Here is a 21,072-nt window from a genome sequence, read left to right as displayed (position 1 = left end):
TAATGGAAAATGAGGAGAGATCTTCCATGCCCAAGAGTGTAACAGCTTCTAACAGAAATAAAAACACCTAAAAACAAGCATGCTACAGGTCTGTGTTTAGGAAATATTCTACTTCATGTGTATTTTTGAACAGCCTGCTAATATTCAAAGAATATTTTTTCTTCCATTTAATAGTTTCCAGATCTTAAAGCTTCATTTGATTGCAAGCTGAAAGAGGCTGGTGGCTTTATACTGCTCATTGTAACATTAATTTGTTAACAGGTGTGGTGTTAACAAATATATTCACATATTGCTGCACGTGGCTTTCATGTAAATATCGTCAGTTTAAAGAATGTTTAGTTATAGCTGATGTATTGGTACTACTGATTCTGTTCAATAAAGGAATAGTGTCAGGCTCCCTTCTGTAAATAGGACTTTAGATAGGCCAGCTTCTCCCTTGATACATTGCAGCACAAATCCAGAGTGACTTCACTTAAGCTGCCCCGGATTTACCTGAAGCAGCTTTGAACAGAATTACCCACCCCAGCCTCACAGCCCCTCTCTTTGTAAATGCCAATCAATTGTTTTAATTGTTTCTTGGGTAATGTGCAAAATTCTTACAAATTTAAATCTTTAAACTTTGAGAAGTGCTACCCATATATAGCTAAAGGGAGGAAAAAATGTAGCAATTGAGCATCCATTCTCTAGAATTCAGGAAAAAATTTATTATTTTTAATATTGAATGGCTCGGGAGTTGAAGAATATAGAATTGAATTACTATCTAAATGCACTTCTACGTAATCTATATTAAACAATATAAATAATTAAATGTAAATATAGTCATATATAACACAGTGTGATTTTTTTTTTTAATGAACATGATGTAAATAATATCAAACCAAATCCAAGTGATTTGTAGCTTGGAATATTTAAGACTCTAGATTTCTTTAGTGGAGAATCTGCCTTGATTTTTTTTGTAGTGATGTTGGTCTCCTTTAACACAGCTCTTATCCTGTTTGGAGAAGTTTAATATTTCATTCATGGACGTTTGAATGCAACTCAAAATGTTCAGATGTTGGAGCCTTACAAGCACCTATTTTGCTTTAGGAAAATTCTGATAAGACTTATGAGCATCTGTTTTGCGAGCAAATAGTGCTAGAAATGTGAGAGGTGAAATGTGTTGTATTTTGCCCCTAATTTCTTTTTCTTACTGATAGCATAATTGCACAGCTCACAAAAGGAAAAAAAAAGGAATTTATCAACTTAGAAATGAAATGGGATAACCTAAACCTAATCCCACCTCCAAATAATTCTGCAGAAGACACTCCAATAGATCTATGTGCACTTGGATTCATCCCCTTGAATACTTTTTCACCTGACCCATGACCTCAATGCTGCAGTAGTGGGCACTCTGAACAGTAAAATAACCATCTCTTCTTCACATAAAAAGCTCAGGCAAAGACTTCTAACTTTGTCAACTTTCCTTCATACTATCATAATGAAAAAAAATTTGTTTTTTTTTACTCTGATCACAAAGATGTCTTTTATGTTCACAGAATCATTGTACAGTAGTTCTCATAATGAGAACATAGACCCATTCTTAAGCCATGCCTCAAATTCTCTTTGCTCCTTAGTGAATCTGCCTGACCTACAAGGTTAAACAATATCTTTGTTAAACTCCATGCAATGTCAAGTTGAAACTGAAAGAAACTTCATCTGATTTTTAAATTAGAAGGTTAAAAAGAAAAAGAGATGAGGGTAGTCTTTGAGGACTGCCTGGGATCCTCCTCTCCCACTGACCTATGCAGGCAGGGCCACAGCTGCTAGGACAAGCTCTGATTGTGGTACTTCAAATGCCAGTAATACAGGACACGTTTTTATTAAATATGCAACCCAATTCCTTCGGAGATTGCCCATGTGAGAAATAGTCTATACAAAAGGCCCAAAAAGACAGAGCAGAAGTCCATAGTTTGGTGCTGAACGTGCTTGCGAAGGTCCACAATGGAAAACAGAACAAACAGGCGACAGTATTCTTTTATCCGGGTCCAGACAGTCACACTGCACTGCAAGCCTTTCATGGCTAAAACTGCAAATCCACTTTCACGGACAGTGACCCCAGTGATTAAAACTAGGTCATTTCTATTATTCCTGCTATCAGTATGTGTAAGCAGTGCAAAAATCCAGAAATGCATGATGCTGAGGGCTACTGCAAAGTTTTATTTTGCTCTGTTAGTTAATAAGTGATTTGAGTACTGCATAGCCTCACTCTACTCTGACAAAATACAACACTCCCTAAGATGCTTGTAATGAGAATTTGCACAACTTAAATGCTAAGCAGATTTCTCTATTCTACCCATGCGTGTAAACAGCACTGATGTCAAAGGAATTGTGCACATGTATCTGAGGACAAGACAAATGATTGCTTGTGTAGCCAGCCTGAATAAGCACAAACTGGACAAAGAAAAGCCCTGAAAAGCAATGGTATGCAAACAAAATAGATGTGCCTTGTGTCTGGTGATTTCAAATCTACTGGCTGTTTTGTTTTTAGGATGCCATTCAGTTTTCATATAAATATTGGCTGTAGTGAAAAAGGGAACTAAAGCCTTAACTGAGGCACAAAAGAAATCCAGTTGCAGTTTATCTAACAAGGCCCAGTTGTCTTTCTTTTTTTTCAAACTGTCTTTGTATTTTTTATCTGCTGTTCTGTCTTTTTATGTTTTTTTTACCAGTCAGAGCATTGTAACATAAAAACTTCCACTTTTCAATCATAATTATAAACTATTATGCTTTAAATGAGACTTAAGTGGATTAATTTGCCCATATTCAGAATATTATTGTTTATGAAAACAAGTACAGCAAAGTAAACTTTTTTTTGGCCAGTTAATTTGATGGCAATTTAGGGTGTACTGTCCAACTGCTCTTATAGTTCTGTGTACACTTTTAACAAGTCATCTTAATCTTATATTTATTTACAAACACAACCAGATATCTAATTCTTAGTAGCTGTTGATAAGAAACAGCTTCTTCAATAGCACAGCAAGACATATTGTAAAATCTCCAGCGAGTGCATAGGAATAGCAAAACAGCACAGAATGCATTTCTTTCTCCATGATAGTCTGTCAAATATAAAACCTATCTCCTAAGTTGACTATAAATGTAGTCAAATATTATATTGCATTCATACTGCTCAGCTATGGGAACTAACATGCTTCCTATTGTTCAATTTTGTAGCCTTTTCTGAAAAAAAAAAAAGGCCTACAAAGAAACCCAGAAAAATTAAGAAGGAAATATTCTGACCTTAGAAACCTTCAGGGGATATAGGAGTGGGAGAAGAGCAGTGCTGAAGTTTGTGAAATTGTTCCATTAACACTTGCTGATTTTGTTTCCGCTCTTAGACCCTTAGAGCGTCTTCACAAATGTAAGCCTCATGACCAAAACAAAACTGTTGATAAAGTAATCGGTATCTTTAACATGATTTGTATAATTTTCTGTTGGCGTAAACTGGAACTAATCTGTTGTCTTCTCCATTGTTGGCATATTATTTCGTAAAACTTAAGATGGGCTTCTGATTACTGCTTAATGTTGCAATATATTGAGCCAAACATTTGCTACTGACAGTCAAATACTCTCTGAGAGAGAAAAAGAGTGCAGGAGAGATAGTCAGAGCTCAAGGGGGAGAGCTATGCCCTTCTAGCAGGACTGTTTCTGCAGCTGTTGTGTACATTAATCCAGAGAGCAGATCTCCCAGCACTAAATATAGCCAGCGGGGTCATTTTACATGACAAAATAAATAAATAAATAGAGAAATAAATAAATAAATAAATAGAAAGTATTTAACTACGGGGGTCATGCTAAATTAGGTTTGATTTTGTTTAAGAAGGAAACCCACGTCAGTTTAAGGCTGAACAGCAGATTGTAAATATTTCAGAGAGTGGAAGGAAAAAAGGCTGAAAGAAGAATACTGTCCCGGCAATGAACTTTTCAGGTCACTATTATCTTCCGTTGACTCTGGAGGAGTCAGACTGGCTCCAAGGGATTTTGAGAACCCCACCAATGCTATTCAAGCCCTTTATAATGCTGCAGAACATTGTTTCTCTTTCACTGTAATACACACGTCCCAGCGTAATTTAAGTCCGTCAGTTTAAAAATGATTTGTTCCCTGTATGTGTCTTATCAGCAATAATTAGCATTTAAAGATACATGCTCATCAAACCCCTCTGCACCTGTGCTGCAAAATCAAAATGTAGACCAATCTAAAGTTGAAGCATTACCTTTTAAAATTCCTCCAGGTGTTGCTGCCCAATGCTGGCAGTTAGTAGCGATGACAGTTATCCACGAGTGTGAGATTAAAGGTAAAGAAGCGAGGGAATACTTCCAGTCCTCAGGAACACAAACAGCTAGGAGTCCATACAGTGAAAGAAGTTAACCTTCGTTATTATGAGGATGGCTGTAAGAAGCTGGACAACCTGTCACCACCGGAGCAATAGCATTTGTCAGTTCGCAGGTCCCAAGTTATTTTGAGCAGCGTAAACCATGTGCCTGCAGAGCATTCCACCTCATTGGACAGGAGAATATTGAGCACAGGGAATCCACTGCTCCGACAGCACCTATGGGCACCGAGTGCCTTCTCCTCACCCATGAAACAGACCCTACAGATGCTTATGGACGTTTTGCAGATGCATCCGGGAGGCACTTTTGTGGCATCTTGTCATCTGGTTTATGCTTCAGCCTTTTAGGATTATTTATTACTGCTGTTGTCTTTACAATTTGATCAGAACTTGAAGATTATTGTCACTGGGAAACACATTAGTGAGTAACAATATAAAAGTTCTGCAACTCTAAATGCAAACTCAGCAAATGTGATTTAATAGTAGAATATTTCTGACTTCTTCAAGTGTTTAATTTAATAAACACGTAGAACAACTATGCAGAATTCCTTGAGGGTGGCCTGTAACTACAAATCCTAAAAATACTGTTTCTAAACTTGTTATTGAGTGCACAGAAATAAACTCCTGAGGGAAAAGTAATTAAAAAAGACAAATGAAACTTGGCTTTAAATGAAACAGAGATGTGGAAGAACTTCAAAATGTTTTAAGCAGTACAAAGAATATAGTTTACAAAACTGAGCTACCAGTTGAAACCATGAGTGACTAAAACCTGCCACATCCCATGGGAAATGCAGAGCAGTTTTTCTTTTTTACTCATCATCTTAGACAGCAGCAGCAGGAATAACAGAATCTGAAATTTGACATCGTTCAGCTTACAAAAAATGCTGCTTGATTGTTGAAATAATACTAAAAATTCTCATTACAACACTAGTTTTAAAATATTAATAAAATGATGTGCATATATTATGAAGAGTTGAATTATAGCCATTTTGACAACTAGTGATGTAATTAACAGGCTGTCTGACCTTCTCTCGTTTTCCCAAGTGAGCGTTACCAAGTGAGCTCTTCTGCCAGAAAAGGGATTCTCCCGTGGTTCTTTGGAGAGGTGTTTTATGAGGTGTAGCAATATGAAAAATCAGAGGTGAAGGCACTTCTCTTCTGAAAATTTTCCTTGGTGCGCTGCAGGTGGTTATCTTTTGTTTCTCTCTTTTTGTAAATACCATTGTTAGAACAGCTTGTGAACATCATCCCCTGATGTGGTTTCTTCAGGGATATGGAAGAATTGCATAGTTGAAGTCAGATCTTCTTTTGGGGATAGGATAGACATTTTATGGGTTCAGTGATGTCTAAGGTAATATTATACCTGGATCAGAGACCTAACGTATTCTTTTATAATGTCTGTAACAGTAGATGTGATCCATAGAGTGCAGACAGGAACTGCATATGGATACAGTACTGCATATTACTGTGGCTTGAACATTAAAGTATCTGTACATGAAACCTACAAAGTCTGTACCTCAAGTTTGGCATACAGTAAATCCATACGGACCTGGGCCGAAACAGAATTATTACAAAATGTGCAGGGAGTCCTGTGGAGCTGTGAGCTGGTGTTTGTGTATGATACACAAAATTAAGCAATTCAAAGTAGCTACTCAATCTGATCAAAAAACAAAACGAAACGAAACAAAAAAACCCACAAAAATATTCCACTTTGAGAGAATTTTATGTAAGGTGCTAGAATTTCAAAAGCATTTAACAATCTGTACAACAAATTAACTACGGGTTATGCAGAAAGTATAGCACTGAGAAACCTTAAAATTGAGTGACTAACAGACTGACCATCTTAACACCAGGCGGTACAAGGGTAAAACTTCCAGGAAGCAGAAGAAATCAGGGCATATGCTAAATGTGCAGGTCACTACAGAGCCATCATCTTCAGAAAGTAACATAAGAAAATTTTGGTTTGCAAATAACAGCATAGAGTCCATGAAAATTCTTCTGTACCTTAGAGACTGCTTTTAGAGGACAGTCAGTTGCGGCCTTTGACTACCGAGTACTAAAAGTCATACTGTGGCACTTGAAGATAACATGACCTCCAGCTCTATGTCGTTCTGTCTTTTGGAGGAAGGGAACATCTGTCTCTCTACCACTAGGCTTAGTGTTCTTGAATAAAATATGTGAGCACTACTTCTCACCAGATTGTCTGTCAAAACCCAAAGTATCTTTACAAGCGCAAGGAGTGAGTCTTGAAGTGGAACTTGATATGTAGCTGGCTGACTGTTATTCCACAGTAGGATTATCAGACAGTAATTGTAAACCCTCAGCATTTATCATTATTGGAAAATACTTGATCTTCCAGATATTATGATGGAGTTACTACAATCCTATTAATAGCATGTGCTGAACCATTCATTGAAAAAAAAGATGGGTTACACATTATTCAGCTGAAGACAATTGGTAGATATTCATGTGGACTGCCCCAAAAAAAGAGCTTACACTGTCTTTTGGTAGCCACCTGAAAACATCCCTTAATACCACACATATTGTTTGGTCTGACAGTAAGCCTGCAAATATGGCTGTGACTGGGAAGTACCCCCTGAAACATGGTATGAGAGAATATTAGAGCTTTGGAAAGTAAAAAAGAAAAGCATCTGAAGAAGTCATTGTCCTTTCCAACAGTAACCATTTTTTGAAACAGCTCAGAAAAGCAGCAGGGCTTAGCTTGTTGTTCCAGTGTAACAGAAGCACACAAACACTTCTTTGGGGCGTAACGTTGCAATAATTCCAGGGTCACCATTAAACCCACAGATAAGACAGTATCATCTACCTAGCACATAGTATATATTTGCCAAATTAGTTTGTAATAAGAAATTATCTGCTTCATGCTACCTCAATTTCACAGTTACACATATACAAAGCTTTATTTTGTCTTTAGGGGTTAGTGCTGGAAGTACCACCTGCTGACAGCTGCAGGTTGGCAGTAAGCTTTCGGACATACGTTACTGTACATCCCTGATTAGTTTGATACTTCTCACAGAAGCTAGCGATGAAAAACTGCTGGACAAACTTCAAAGTGACAAACAGATCTCAAAACCACGAGTCACGGAGTGTGCTACAATTACATTTCCTTCTGGAACTGATCAATCACTGTGAGCAACCTCTGCCTACCGCTCCCCTGCATACCCAGAACTGTGCTGGTCCTCACAGCCTGTCCAGTGTTTAAGTTAAATACCTATCATCATCAAGGGCCTGGATATACTCCGGTGTCTTTGCTTACAAGAGTAGTCTGTGACTGCCACATGTGGCCGTGTCTCTGGTAATGACAGCTCATTCTAATATCCTCTCACCTTTGTTCTGTTAATATTTCAGAGGAACATATCAGCGCTCAGTATAGTTATTCTGGGGCTTTAGAAAGTGTGACCAGTGTCTACAGGATAAATAATTTTTATCTTTTATAATCTCTTGGCTTAATTCTTAAACCACTAAGGATCAAAAGGAATCTGCATTATGGTTAAAGATAGAGGTATGTCACAGGTTGTGATTTTGTACTCAGAGTGTTGGCCAATGGGCAAGTGCAGATTGTTGTTGCCATGTCTCCCTCTGCAAGGGACAGGCAAGAGTGCTGAGGCAGATCCAGAGATAGCTGATATAGCCTACACATTCACACTGGCAAAAAACTAACCACAAAAGAAGAAGATGGTGGCTTGGTGCTGCTTCTGCATTGTGAAGAGCAAGTAGACTTCTGTACTATGAGCAACAGTGGGCAATTTCTTTGCTCTAAAAGGACACTTGAGAATGAGACTACATATTATTGTGAAGGGCTGCATTTTCTGTATAACTGGGAGCTGTACAGATAAAAATCCTCCAGTTATGTGTGGAAACCAGGAGCTGATACACAAATGGTAGAAATGACAAATCAGTGTTTGGATTGTCAGCAAAGTCATGGCCCACAGTCTCTCTGAGGCTGACAAAGGTTCACATCTATCGAATTGTTATGAAGAAAAGGTGGTATCATGTATGCCATAAAAACTTCTCACCATGCTCTCATGAGTCCACAGAAGTATGCATTTTAACACTCTGATTCCTGCCACTAAGCTGATAAAGGTGGTATACAAAACAACATCAATTTGCTGTTGATTTAGAGGAACATAATCCAATACTGCCTGTAGATAGAATTTGGGTTTCAAATGCACTTTATTAAAGCTCAGTCTACAAAAGAAAAGACATTCAAAAGAAACTATGATATTATAGTTTTGTTTTCTATTTTCATACATAACAAAATGCTTTGAGAGAAGACCAAAAAACCACATTTAACTCACAAGTTTTATTGTGTATTTTTCTAAGTGAAGCATGGTAAACACTCAATATTTGATACAGCAACAGACTGTGCAGACAATTGCCCATGAACCTGTGACGTTCAATTATACAGAGCAGGAAGACAGTGCTTATACAGCTGTCTTACAAATTAAATGCTTTACCTATTTCTGTTTTTATTCCTATAAAGACTATCTGATAATCTACCTAAATTTTTATAAATGCCTTCATCTCTAGCATGTGAGCTCATGGCAGTTTGATAGTATTTCTCACAATTCCTTTACAGTAAACCAGAAACAATCTACTTTTCCCAACTAGCCACTAATGAGACAACATCGAATTAATTTCAAGAATCCTGTTTTCACAGAGGTTTAAAAATGCATCTTTTTTGGTATACAAATAATCAAGGGAATGTTGTGGATATGTTTTAGAAGTTAAAAAACAAACAGTATTGAGTGTTTGTGCATGAAGTGTGCTACTACACCATTTGGTGTATATGATAATGGATATAAGATGCTTGTTAAGCACAGAAAGGATGAGGAATTGACATATGAAAGGGCAGTATCTTTTCTTGTGCTATGTGCTTTGTATGTTTTTATGTTTGCCTGGTAATACATTATTATTATTGTGAATTGGTATAGTTTTGCTTAAAAATCAACCACAGCTACTGAAAAAGTACCTAAGGGTACCTAAAGGAAGAAAACTCATAAGTGATTTGCCAGCCTTGTCTCAAACAATATCAGTTGGATATTTCCTATTCACATCATTATGCAGTGCATATCTTAGCATAAACCTGCCAGGTATTGTGTGATTCCAAATCAGATTCTAATTTTAGAAGCGGAGACATCAGAATGATGAAAGAAATGGTAGTTCCTCTCTGCAGAAGGCTCAAATTAACACTGAAACATTCCCTCATCTCTCTCCCTTCAAAATGAGTCCATAAATAAAAAATATTTTGCTTTGATACAGTAGGAATGGTACAGCTGAAAGATGTTATCAGTATTTCCAGAAAATAATAGAGAGAATCTCCAGAACAATAAAGAAAATAATAGAGATAATTCCCAGCAAGAAATAATTTACATTATGGATGATGATTGTAAACTGGGATTTGTAACATACCTTTTTCATTAAAAAAAAAAGTACTTGTACACAAATTTTAAAAATGTCTCTTTAACTTGGATTCTCTGCCTCAAAAACAAAAGGACTCCAAGTCTATAGTTCAAATAATTTTTTCTTTCTTGTGCGCTGCTGTTCTTTGTACAGTGCTATCTTTTATAATATATAACACAAAAAAATTGAGATAAACGGTTCACATTTTACTATTTCCTGTGTAGTTAATATTTTACTGAGCTCTCCTACATTCTTCCTTTTGTGAGGGAATTTCTATTTTTAAGTCAGAATACCTCAACAACATTCTACAAGCACTTGTGTTCTTTAATTTGAAAGCATTCAAATTTTAATGTGGATTGTTTGTGATTCAAATATAAAGTGCACAAGCTTCATCTGGAAGTGCTCGTGTAGCTGAATAGGCTCTCCTTGAAGTTACCATGATCTGATGCAGGTTTTGGCTCACATCGAACTTCATTCTGGACCAGGATCATCGCTACCAGAGAAAATGATCTGTAGAGCACACAGCAAGTACTGATACATAGAGGCTGCCAGTCACCCAAAGAATCAAAAGTTTGATAAAACCTGTTATATGAGACTGCTTTCAAAAAACAGAGGAAAAATAAAAAACAAATGAAAAAAAAACAGAAAAAAAAAAAGGAAATAATACTGATGAGGACTCTTATCTACAAAATCCAGTGACTTAGGGGGAGACTATGCCTAGTAATCATTAGAAAAACAGATCAGAAGTCGGTGGATTAAAATTTTAAACCCCAAAACTTAATTTAATTGCTGAAAAAAAATATCAAGGGGGTATGCTGTTCAATTCATGACTTTCTTTGGGCAAGCAAAACATGAGGAAGCTTGATTTGACATAGATGCCAAAAAAAACCAGCTTGACTGAAAGGTGTGAGATTTATAGGTGTTGTGATACTCCCAGCATCTTCAGAGACTACAGGATCTATTCTGACACTTTAAGGATTCACTGTCCTGATTGCAAGGTATGTCTAGTCCAAAACAAACCAGAGAAAGGTATCTGACAATAGCTGTCTGGTGTCTTCAGCTAACTTGGGGCACTGATGTGCTTTGCAAGATTTGCATTCCTTCTGTGACTCTCTCCTAGCTCAAATCTGGTGCAGGTACAGATTTGCCAGATCTTGTGTAGCTGACACAACAATGGTCTGGACTTGTCTTCTTCAGATTATATGTAAGAGAAGGCACTAAGCCAAACACTGCTTTCACTTTTGCTGTTCTTTTCAAACTTTTGTCTCCCCTTTTTGCAGCTCATCTAATCTGATCCTCAGATAAAACACGTTTAGACACTAGCAGCTAGAGATCTATCCATTTTCATTAGCTTCTTTACCTTCATCCAGAACATAAATATCCAAAAATCCGAATAAGGTTGTTTATAGCCATGTTAAATACCAACTGAACCGACTGTCACTAGAACTGATAAAAATAATGGAGATATTTTGTTATCTGAGTCTGAAGGAAAAAGAAACATGGGATGGTTAACTAAAGTGAAGGATGTATTGTAAACTTCATATTTTGAGTATTTGAGCTTTTTCTCCTTTTGTACTGTGAATAATTTTAAATAATTTCCATTGCAGCTATTTCTATGGTTGAAATTAAGCAGACATGACATCTGCAGTGTCTGCCTTTGTTAACTGTGTAATGTGTCTGGTGAAGGGTCATACACATGAATGCCTTTTGACTTTGGGTTAAGATTAGCACCACAATGCATTATGGACTGTATTTTTAAAACTGGATTAAGAGTCAGTCTACTGAGGTGTATTTGTAACCACATTGCCAATAATGCATTTGTCTAACAACAGTTTACAGTGCAGTCTTTATTCTTATCACTTCAATGGCGTAGCACAGAATTTCATCCAGGCCTCTTACAAATAAATTCCAAAATCCTTAAAGAACTGAGAGGCTTCACTAAGAAACTACAAATGCTTCTAACAAAAAAGAGCCAAGTAAGTGTTGCCATTATTTATGGAAGCCTATTAGTGTGAGTTGCATGGTAATAAGAAACAAACACTCAGTCTTTTGCCTTCTGTCTGCACCTGTAATTCATATACAATTTATATAAAATACAAGTATCTTCCATGTCTTTTTTTCTAACTAGATAGAATGGCTTTCTGATGTATTTCTTTGTTTTATGTTAGAGGCCCTGAGGCCTAAAGCACATTATCTACAGAAAGGACAGGTAGGAAGCAGAGGCAGTTCAGCCTAATGGTAGTGCAGATCAAGACCTTCAGAATATTAGAGGAACTCAAACCAGAATTAATGTCTGGTTTTGGCACCTGTTACAGACAACAGACTTGTAGAGAAAATCAGCTCTAGGCAAATGCTTAACAGGATAAAACATTCAGTAACTTGGTACCCTAGCTAAAGGCTCATTGCCAAAAGAGAATAAGGAGAGGGCACTCGAGATGGTCTACATCTTAAAAAATAATTTCCAGACATGCCTTGCTTCCCAAGCATACACAGATGAAAGTTTCAATGGTTTATCAGCAATGCTTATGGCAGTTTATGGCAGGTAGGTAGGCCAGAGTTGATCAATTTGGAGGACAGCACCATGACTGACCAGTGATGTGGCTAGAGGAACTAACTAAATCAGAGAGCTTGGTAAGCATAAATCAGATAGCAGGAAAACTTTTATTTATTTATTTATTTACGAGAGTTTGCTAAAATATTACTGATACAAACTCAATGGAAAGACTTTGTATGTTGGATTAGAATGATGTGACAGAATGAATTGTCAAATAGTCCTGTCTAAAATCCTACAGCTGGGGGGAGATACCATATCCACACTTCACATGGAAGCTATGATCTAGACACACGGTGGCAGCAAAAAAGTATGGCAGTAGTGGTGAGTGGGGTTAGGGGCATGGTATTGCCTTGCTGTAGCTAGTGGGATGAATGCTATTACTTGATTCCTTTGTATAGCATTCAAAAGCAGTGACGCTGCCCCGCTGTCTGACTGTATGGACAAGGGAAAGAAACAACTTCTGTAGAAGTTTTAAGGCATCTAAATTTTCCATCTTCCTATTAAAGCAGCTTCATTTTTTAATGAAAACATATCTAGGTTAGAATTCTCAAGTTCTGAATCTCATTGGGTGACTGCTAGCAGAAATAGTTAATATTTTACCAGCACTCTGAAGTGTCACCTTATTATACTCACTTGAGATCAATTTACCTGCCCCTCCCAGTTACTCTGGCACTCTTGCCCCTTATGCTGCCTCATCTGTCTGGAACTCCTTTTCCCCAGGCCACTGAGTCATCTTCCCACTTTAAATGTTGCTTTCTTCATTGTAATTTTAAACTCACTGCCATTATAAGATAATCTGTGAACATTTATATGAAGATGCATTGCAAAAATTACATCTACAGATGCTAGTGAAACTTCAAAATTTTTTTTCTTAGGATTCAGTATTACTGACAGAATTAATTTTAAAAACTTTTTTTTTTTTTTTTGGCAAATCACAAATGAACTTTCAGAATGGGTAGATGTGAGAATTCAAGTCACTTGATAGTATCAGCATATTGAACACCAGCAGTATCTGAATCACTCTGTCTAGGTAAAGAACGAGTGATACTCAGGTAATGTAAGCTCACTTACCAAAGTAAGGATTGTGATCCAGAAAATTACTAAAGTAAAACAACAGCATGAGGTGCTGACCATTCTGTCCATACTGACTGGCTGTGAAAATTGTTTCCTGTGCCAACTGTGATCTTTTCATAAGACACTGTCTTAAGAGCAATACAAAGCATGAGAGAAAGAGCAAGAGAGGAAAAAATACCTTTCCTATTTCTTGTGCTAGTCTCTAGAACTGTCTAGTCTCTGAACAGTCAAAATATCAATTTATTCAGTAGAAGGAGTCAAAGGACGTATCACCTGTGTTAGTCTGATAAACCATGTGTATTACAAGCCTAGTTTTGGCCAACTGGTACCATAGTAATGCCATGTGCTATCACACAGGTTATAAAAAGCAATTTTCTCTCTGTCTATCATGGATTTGAATATGCTTTCTTAAGAAATGTCTTACTTCCTTTTGTTTTAGAAAAGATAGAATATTGGAAAACTCCAAACTGACACTGAGAAAGAAAATGCAAATATTATGGTGAGTGCTTTTCATTTAATCTAATTAGTAAAAGCCTTTTAAAGCACAAAAAAATATTTTATGGTATGCTTAATTAATGGTGTGGGACTGTGGAAACTTGATGTTTGAACAAAGTTTTAGACAAAGGTCTCTTAAGTATGTGCTTAATGTTAAATCAGGAAAACATAGATTTTGTGAAGAAATATTTACTAGTTTGCAAATTCAAAGGCAGGATATGAAGACAAAGCCTACGTTGTAATAAAATAGTTTAAAACATATCCTTCCAATTTTCTTACACATTTATTGAAAAGCTAAAGGATCTGCTGGTACCATATTGTCATGGACAGAATTTGTGAGAAGTACATTCAAGTTTTTTGACTTCTTTGCACAGAAGGAATATAAACATGTATATTTCTCATACTTGAAACTTCAGTTTAAAATATGTAAATGTAAAATTTTGTCAAACGGCTTGTGGTGTTAGAAAATATTGGGAAATGTAATGTAAAAACAGTATCTGTTTTATTGTTACTGGGGCAAATAGTGAGTTCTGTATCCAGCTAAAATCAGCTGTCATACTAATGGCACACAGGAACAAATGTAAAAGAATTTTATATTTGCTTTCAGAATTTTATTTATTCCTATTAAATATTCCAAACTAAACCATCAGTTTGCCCTGAAAATGAGCAGATACTGCAATCTTGAACAATAGGTTTTTGCTGTTATAACTCACTGGAAATTATGATTAGTTGTAGTGCTCATAAATAAAATGCTTCTAGGTTCATGTCTATTATAATTCTGCAGGGATGCCAGTAGGGATTATTAGAGTTATAAACAAACTATTTTAATGCTTATGGTTATTATAAACTGAGAAGATAACCCAACCAGATTTATAATGGCGAGGAGCTATTTAGAGGCTCAAGCTTGAATAAGAGTCCAGGAAAAATATAAAGATCATATGTCATTTATTTCTTAGGAAAAGTGGTATCTGTATACCATTTATTACAAAACAACCACTTATCTACCAGGCCAAAAAAGCATTAAGTTAATTAAGGAAAAAAGAAAAAGAAGAATTTAATTTGTAAATTTATATTGTTTGTTGAAGAATGTTTACCCGGCTGAAATTGCTGCAAGCTTATCAACATGCAGTATTCTTTGTGCTGAATTGCTTGTATTTGCAAAAGTTTTGTCACACTGATCACAATATTTTGTACATGTTTGCAAACTAAAATATTTACAAGTCTAGAAGCTAAAAACTTCACAAATTTACAAGATAAAAAATGTTGTGGAAGTGTTTTGTGATGAAATTGGAGTTTCACGCTGGCAGTCTGTATGGTGGTGGATGTCTCCACTGGGTCATGGGGCGTACAGAAACTGCTGTGTCTCAGTTGGATGGTGTGGAACTGCTGTGCTTTTTCCTAAGGGAGTCTCAGGAACAATCTCTCTTGAATCTCCAGAGATCCAAGCCCTAGGAGTACTCTCAGATTGATATCTATGTGATTTTAAGGGTCATTTTGCTGTTCCAGAGCCCTGCCTAGAAGATACAGAAATAGCTGTGTATCATTCTTTTATGGAAAAAAGTAAATATGTCTGTGTTAAGTGGGGACTATCCAGTACCCCTCAACTAATCCTTTCTCTTTGGGATCAATGATCGTAATTAGTGGTGCCCTAGTGGCTTGCTGACATTAATGACAAGAAAGCCTTCGTCAATCAGACAAGGGTGATGAGTCACTGATACCACCCTCCTTATCCAAGAAAAAAATGCCAGCTAAATGCAATGGAGGTTTGGCACAGGTGACTGCTCTACTATTTCTGCTTGAAAATGATATATAGTTGCTTTGGCCTCCTCTTACAAGCTTGAAGTTTTAAACTGAAGCCATTTTTCCTGTGCTGGCAGACCAAATAAACAAAGGAACAGTCTTCTAAACACATTATCCCACGATTTTCTGGAGATAAGTCTCTAAATCGCTCATTAAAAAATCAACAGCAAAATTGTCAGCATCTTGCACAACTCCAGTGTTGTTAAATAGAAATTGTCTCTGGCAATTTTCCTTTTCTAAATGGTAGCTTGTTAATTATTGGGATGCAAAATCTCTAGGAACATGAGCAGCCATTAAATTTTTCTGCATGCGAATTGTGCACTGGGAAGCAGCATTTTTTCACATAGTTAGAAGGATTTGATTGCTGATCTTGTGCAGCTTACTGTGCTTCTCTCCCCAAAATCATATTAACATTTTTGGAGTTCTTCTATTTCCAATGCTAATATTGAGACTTATATTGTAGGAAATTCAGAGTTATGTTCTTCCAAGCGCTCCAGTCTCTGACTGCTCACATATAATTTCTCTGGAGGCCCTTAATAACCTATACAAGAAAAATTTAATTTTCCACCTATCCAAGAGTCTTAATCCACGATAAATATTTAATCCATTTTTGAACAGAGATCTCCTATACTGAAGTTGATACCAATAGCACAGTCCATGCTGTACCAAATATCGTTTGCTATCTACACCAAAATAGATCTTAAAGTATCGTGTCCCTCTGGGTTTCAGTAATACCTGTGAAATCATTAGTCTCATCCCGAATTAAATTATGAAAGCTACAAACAGTACTATCTAACTATCTTTACCAAACAGAAATATCTCTATCACAAAACAGTCCCATATTTGTGAGAGAGATCTACCAGCAGAAGTATTTCTGGTCACATTTTATGTCTCACAGTCAATTATTTCATTCCTGTCTAGTCTTCCACAGTGTCCTACCATAGAAATAGAGAAAAAAGCAGGTCCTGACACTCATGTAGTCTCAGAGCCACGCAGACTATTGCACAGAACTGGTGGCTGAGTCCTCTGCTTCCCAGGGAATCACGCTGTCTTTCTTCTCTCCCTGCAATCAGCCCTAACATCCATTAGTTATTTTGCCTATTGTGCCCTCTGGTATTCAAATGTTTCCTTACAGTTTCTTTTTGCCCCTCATCTGCAAATTTCATGTTGTTCTGGAACCTTTTCCTTTACTCTCATACCCAAACACATCCATGCCCATCTTCCCTTACTCTCATACCCAAACACATCCATGCCCATCCTCCCACTGCCTTATAATTTATTTCTCTCAAAGCTTACTCTGCAAAGCCCAAGAAATGGGGTGGAAAGAGAGCTGAATGTCTGGAAACTATTGGTCTGGCTCAGCAGAGAGGGGGGGCTTTATCATGATATTTCTGGATCCCATACAGTACTATTTTTTCTTTCTATTCTCAGTTCTATTCCATGAACAAGAAGCTTAATTCTGTGAATTACATGCCAGTTCTGCCCCCTACCCTTCCCCCGCAAAGGAAAATAGATCATCGCTGTTGTTTTCACCACTAATTTTCATCCCTACTGTTTCCCAAGCCCACTGAGAGAATAGATCCCCCCACCATTTGCACAATCACTTTTCTTCTTTCACAGTAAGGTCACCCTGTGCTTAGAACAAGGAATTACACTAAACAGTCCGAGATGGAAATTTGCAAAGAAGCCAAGAATGCTCACCATGAAGTGGTGGGACCTGTCTGTGCATGAGTCAGTTCTGGTCCTCTCCTGTGCCTCTTTGTTCTCCTCAGTGCAGCCTGCTACCTTTCTGCTTGCTCTTTACCAAATAGTAAGACGGCTAATTTTAGGGTGCTTCATCATCCTGCCATGCAAAGACACAGTGTCATGTCAGAATCAGCTACCACTTGGAGCTGCTATTTTGTAAGCTGAGGTTCAGTGTGTCCTCAAATTGGTGTCTGCAGGGCTGAACTGGCTCAAATATTATCTTGTATTTCTGGAGGAGTTCACCTTAAAAATCAAAGTTCAGTATTCCAGCCTGACCAAAAGCTCAGTTTAATGACATGGGAATTGGTGTGTCAGCATCCAACTTAAACAAACAAACATAAAAACAAACAAAAGACAACATGGAAATTTCCTGGTGTTCATTCAGCTCCTAGCCTGCTGTTCTATTGTTGTTATACACTAGAAAATGTAATGTAATAGTGCAAAATAGCTCAGCAATAGGAGGAGAATGTGTCGCATGCAGGAGGGACTGCACTCCTAACCCCCTCTGTGTGGGATACTTGAAAATATTCAGCATCTTTAGCCCCAGCCTGCAGATGACCTGGCACTTCTGTGGCTTTTGCCACACTGCCAAGGAAACTGGGTAGTTGCTCTGAGTCCCAGCTGTTCTTTGTGTGGGCTTGGGGATATTGGATCTGCTCAGAAGTTTGTGAGCACAAGAACTGCATACCTCATGCAAAGGTCAGGTTCCCTTTGGTGTGGTCTTCCTGTCCAGCATCCATGGTTGTCCTTCACTGCTTTTCCATTTTCTGTACATCTGTCATCCTATGAGTAGCGTTATTTTAGCTATATTTTGTGGCCTGGAGGCATGAAGGGTAATGTAGTCTTTTGTTCTTATCTACTTGGAGGTGTGACTCCTCTGCTTCTCATTAACAGCTCCCTTAATTACATGCCTCAGGTTAGACAAAGAGCTTGCAATCTTTTGGATTTAGCATCTATGTAGTGACTTAACATTCACAAATGTGTCAGAAAATTCATTTTTTTTCACCATTTTGCCATCAGTTACCAAATAATTGGTCTTAGTGATAAGCACATTTACATATGAGCTAGCAAGAATCATTACAATGTGCAGGGTGGGCAGGCAGAGAGCTACCATGTGCTCAGCTGTAAAGCAGCAGAGCATAGGCACATTCATTAACTCACTCATCCAGTATTGACATTGTGAAAAATGTGAGGATAACACAGAAAAACTGAAATCACATAAAAAGGTTTGTCACTGCCTTGTTTGTAATACCATTTGCATTCTAAAAACTTTCCTTTGTCTTAATCAAGAACATACCACTAAACAAAGGCTTATCGCAAAGATTAGCAATTTTTCACTGCAAAAAGCTGACACCTCTAATTTCATGTTGTCAGCTGCTCGGGACACATGTTTCTATTTTCTGTTGTCTGTGACATATCAGAGTATTAAAAAAAAGGGGGAGGGGATTTGAAGTGAGGAATTAATGTTTAAAAAGTATGTACTGACTGCTGCTGGGAGAAAATGGAGACAGAGGGAAGAGGATTCACCCCTGTATTTGCCATTCAGAGAATTTTACTCCATAACACAGTAGCATCAGAAATATGTGTATTAGCTGAATATTTTTCAGTATTAGAGCACAAAGTATGCTCTGCTGGATGCATACTGACATGAATACCGAATGCATACCGAATGTACTAACAATAAGGATAGTTAGCATTTTGTATGATTTTTTTTCACTTTTGTGTTGTCTAAATAGGCGTTTAACTGGAATACAAATTAAAAAACCAATTGTGCTGACAGCAATCAGCAGGCAGTAACCAAGCATTACTATTTTAATAATGGCAAAGAGTTTCCTACTCGTTATGACCATCAATAAGACTGCAACTGTCATAGCTAGCCCTCTATGATGAAGCATTCGTAAGAACTAAATCACTTTCCTGAAGTCAGCTTTTGTATTTACGTTTCTTGTATTCACTGGATTTTGCATCACTGCAAAATACTGTTTTTTACAAGTACTGGAAAGGATATTGAGAACAGTGAGATGCAAGCATGGTCATCCACGGGAGCATGTGGTTCTCTTGGCTGCTGCTGCAGAACCACAGTGTGGCCATTTGGTGGATGCTGAACTGGTTGTACTGAGTGCAGGGGGTCCAAACAGTGATGTGGCACTCCCTTTTCCCCAGAAATCTTTAGTCCCACAGAGGAAGGAACTTTCTCAAGGCACTAAGATAGGAAGGATGAGGGTCATCTGACAGAGAAGTTCTCAAGCTAGGTAGTAAGTGGAGTCAAAATACATTTTACTTTAGTTCAAGGCACACTTTATTTACTTATTTTGCGGTAATATAAAACTAAAGTAATTCTTTTAAAAAAAATAGCTATGTCTATTACGCAAGGGAGGTGATATTTGTTGGATAACATTCTACGCTATTTCATGCTTTATATGTTTCTAATTTGTAAGGCCAGTTAAAAAAATTACTTTCCTATGTAAAAACTGCACAGGGAATATTACTGTTATCTTCAAGCACATGGACATATCCCCACATGCTGGCCAGAGGGCACACTGCACAATGACTGCTAACATTTAAATTCTACTCCGCAGTGCGATTACTCAGTTACTGTCCTGCTGGTCTCTACATAAAAGAAAAAGAAGCGTAGAAGGCAATGAATAAAATGTCATCCTCTACTTGGTATGTATGGCAGCCACCGCTAACTTTCCATTTCTGTATGCAAAACGAATAGAGGCAAATCACTTGCATCTCTCCTTCAAGCAATACACCTGTGTATTTGCCACGCTGCAAAGTGCCGCATCACTCGGCTGCGTAGCTGACATTCCTATCTTGTTTACAGTTCTGTAAGAACAGAACTGTTCTGCTTTGGATCTTCAGCGACACAATTACAGCCACAAGTCCTCAGCACTCCTACGGAGCCTCGCCTGTTCAGATATACAAAGGGATACGTAACGGCTGGGCCAAGATATCCCATTCGCTTACGTTTTTAAGAATACTCTGTGTTAGAGGGCAAAGCGACGCCAAGCCCGTCGCCTTCCCGACCCATCCCTCGGGAAATCCCCCGCCTCGCCCCGCTAACTTCGCGTCCTGCGTGCAGGGCTGAGCCGCGGCGCGGGCCGCAGGGACGCGGCTCTGCTTCCATTCCCCACCCCATTGCACGAGCCGCAGCGAGCCGTCCTCCCGACGAAAGCAAATTCTCGGAGAAAAACAGGCTAAGCAAGCCGTCTCCTGTGTAATTGGCATTTTGTTGCTTCATTGGAGATACGCGCTCAGCGCAAACGAGTGCTTTAACGTGACGGCGAGAGGAGCTCGGAAACCGAAAGCGCAACTCAAGACAACCGCGTTCGTTTCTACTTGTGAAACGCAGCTTCCGTAACAGAGCGCAGGGACTGGAGGCACGTTTCGGATGTTAGGAACCAAGCACGCCGAACCCGCGCTCTCCGCTCCTCGCCGGGACCCCCGCGGGAAGCACCGCTCTACGGCGCCAACGGGGGCGTGCCGCCCCACCCTCACTGTATCGCTCGTCTCTCTACACGGCTTCCCGCCCTCAGGAAGCGGACGGAACCTCGCCGCAAACTTCTCACTCGTACTCCTCGCGGCCGCACGCGCCCCGCCCTTCTCGGC

At 38.2% G+C, this 21,072-nt stretch overlaps 1 protein-coding gene across 2 annotated transcripts in view; it reads right to left on the bottom strand.

The window, feature by feature from the left end:
- The window catches only part of MYPN (myopalladin), a 67,479-nt gene extending 49,769 nt beyond the window's left edge, over window positions 1-17,710 (bottom strand). Inside the window, exon 1 of one of the 2 annotated variants that reach the window (XM_010714270.3) lies at window positions 17,416-17,710. The gene's annotated coding sequence lies outside the window, so the exon portion shown is untranslated. Of the gene's footprint in view, window positions 1-4,250; window positions 4,797-17,415 lie in introns of those variants that run through there. The other variant, XM_010714268.3, reaches the window with a different exon arrangement.
- Window positions 17,711-21,072: the final 3,362 nt, after the last annotated feature.

This window comes from Meleagris gallopavo, chromosome 8 (genome assembly GCF_000146605.3).
Source record: "Meleagris gallopavo isolate NT-WF06-2002-E0010 breed Aviagen turkey brand Nicholas breeding stock chromosome 8, Turkey_5.1, whole genome shotgun sequence".
In the NCBI taxonomy this organism is placed as follows: domain Eukaryota; kingdom Metazoa; phylum Chordata; class Aves; order Galliformes; family Phasianidae; genus Meleagris; species Meleagris gallopavo.
The sequence above is the reverse complement of the archived record's forward strand: the minus strand, read 5'-3'. Positions and strand labels throughout refer to the sequence as shown.